Genomic DNA, 2,951 nt, shown 5'->3' with positions numbered 1-2,951 from the left:
GAAGCATTGTTCATGGAATCCACGTTCGAATTTAGGCACAGATAAGGAGTGTGGGAAATTGTTGATAGTGGTTTCAGATAAACGAGTGTTGTTCATGAAAGTTTGTAAAGCTGGAACCATAGATTGAACCTTGGACGGCAACATGCCATAGAAACGATAGAGCAGAGACAGGCTAGCATTTTTTTTTTCTTGCCTGGAAACAAGACAAATGGAGAGTAAAAAAAGCACTTGCGGATGCATTTTCGGCAGGCATGCAACTCTTGCTTCCTCTTCTTTGTCCTCCCATTTTTTTTACTAGCGATGTTGCCAAAAAAGAGCGACGAAATTGCCGCCCTTTCGATTCTCTTTCTTTCTATCTCTACCATCTCTATTCGTATCCCTGTCGCCACGTCACTAATAAGGGTGTTTGAGGTAAACGTCTTAACTGGGTTGGCGTTATCCGCCCGATAGTTATGGGTCCGAATCTTTGAGCAATTCCTAAGGAGGCTGTCATATCAGCAGGTGCAAAGTACTGAAACATTTGGTGAATGGAGTCTAGATCATGTAGTCGTCTCTGGTGGGGCCTCATCAGTTCCATATTAGTAGGAACTATCACAGTTTTCTCTTCCTCCAAAATGAACGTCACTTTCCTCTTTCTCTTACTTTTTTCCATACTTTTCTCCCGACAATTTTGCTGACTTCAACTTGGGGTGAAAATGCAATTAAAAAAAAACGAGAAGCTTAAAATCCAGGCCACGAACTGTTGTGCAAAAGGTGGTGCCGTTTTGTTACCACGAGTCAAAGTTTAGGGGTCCGAATCTTTGAGCAATTCCTAAGGAGGCTGTCCTATCAGCAGGTGCAAAGTACTGAAACATTTGGTTAATGGAGTCTAGATCATGCAGTCGTCTCTGGTTCACCATCGTTAGAAAACAAATATGAAACCTTTTCCGACTCTCCGTTACTTCAACCAAAAGTGACCCGCCATCAATTAATCAACTGCATATATAACTATAAATACAACATACTTATATTCAACACATTATTCAGCTCTCAATTAAAACTTAATCCTCCCAACTTCACTAGTTATAACCACGACGTTATAAAGTAGATTTATGTAACAAAAAACAAACAAAAACAAACAACAAAAAAAACAAAAACAAAAAAAAAACAAAAACAAAAAAAACAAAACAAAAAAAAAACAAAAACAAAAAAAACAAAAAAAAAATTAAAAGTAAAATAGTAATGACTACATACACAGAATAAAATTTAATTTGATATTACAATAAGTGGTTTCGTTTGGTTGTTTTGTTTTACGGCGTATCAACCCTTTTCAGGTTATTTAATGCCGAATACAGTTATTTTTGAAATAGTATTCATATTGCATCCAGTTATTTTGTAGAAGGGTTTTATTTTTCAAGTTTTTTGTATCTTCAATCGATAGTTTGTAGTGTTTGATTTATTTGATTTATAGTGGATTTTAACGTTTTTGTTCTCTGCCCTGCAGAACATGAATGAGTTTTGCAATGGGAGAGGGAAAAGGGTTACAGTATTAAGGGTTACAGTATTAATGTTTTGTACATTTTAAGTTAGGAAACCAGTCAGGAAGTTGGGGAGATAGAAAGAGAAAGGGGAAATTGGAAGAAGGAAAAAAAAGGGAAAAGGTGGGTTGTTTTCGTTTTTGTCTTTGGTTTTGCAGAACATAAAGTTTTGCAAAAAGAAGTAGAAAAACAAAAAACATCATGTAATGTGCATTTCGTCTCAACATCTTCAGACAGCCTGATCTGATAGCACCAGATTACAATACATAAGACACAAAGTAAAATAATTAAATACAAACAAAAAAAAACCCAAACAATCCAATCCCTGAAAGAGAAATATAAAAAATACTACAAGCACGCACGTGGTAAAATAAGGTCACCTATTAATTGGATATATTCACACAAAAAAGTGAGTCACTCATATACTCATAGAACAAAAGAAGGGGAAATAAAAACAGCCGAGTCTTTGTTTGAGAGAAGTCCTACCATTCGTTAATGAAAACATTGATCCGTGGGAGGGAATAAAAATGAATATTATTTGTTAGCAAGCTAGACCAAACATAACATATATCAAACCCCTTAAAAATATTTAAGGATGTGCAGTTATAACTTAGGCAATTAACTAGCGTCTATGCAATGTTGACGACTTCGGCTTGTGCGAATACTTTAGATTACCTAATGTACACGTCCGAATTCGACGATTAATAGTGGCTATTGCTTGGAGGCCCTGAGGTAGTTGCTCAGTTAATGGAACAGAAAGTGGTATTGTGGCTGAGTTCGAATTCGAATCTCATGGCCGTCAGGAATTGTTACTGATGATTGCGCAAGCAAGAAACACTATTGTCTGCAGGTAAAAATGAATAATTATCTATCTATCTATCTATCTATCTATCTATCTATCTATCTATCTATCTATCTATCTATATTTCCCCCAAACATATAATAGTGGTCATTTTAAAGGATTTTTTTGGCATCTTTTTCAATGTTTCAATCATAGTCATTTGTTTTGCTAGTTTTGCAGAGAATATGGATGGGGTGTCTAACTCGCGTGGATATTTGGTTGCCGCATGTCTCGATAGCAATAGGGTGGGGTGGAGGTGTCTGACCGATAGATATTCAAAATAAAATTAAAGGAGAGGGGGGATGGCCACTTCTGCATTATGTCCTGTTTTCTTGTGACAATATATGTTAAAAAGTTTGAGTCATGTCCAAGGAACCTACATCTAAAATTTCAAATGTGACATCTTAGCAGCCATATTTTCGCCCCACAACTGATTAAAAAGCTTGCTGCATGTTTGAATACCCTTTATGTAAAATGTAAGCTGAATCCACTGTGAAAAATTTCCCCCACTCTATATCTGTGCCTAAATCAAAACGCGGATTCCATGAACAAAGCTTCTTTCTTAGAACTGCACGTCTGTGGAACTCTGTTCC

The sequence above is a fragment of the Euprymna scolopes genome, chromosome 17 (assembly GCF_053919585.1).
Source record: "Euprymna scolopes isolate OS-2025 chromosome 17, ASM5391958v1, whole genome shotgun sequence".
NCBI classification, from domain to species: Eukaryota; Metazoa; Mollusca; class Cephalopoda; order Sepiida; family Sepiolidae; genus Euprymna; species Euprymna scolopes.
This window is presented reverse-complemented; position numbering follows the sequence as displayed.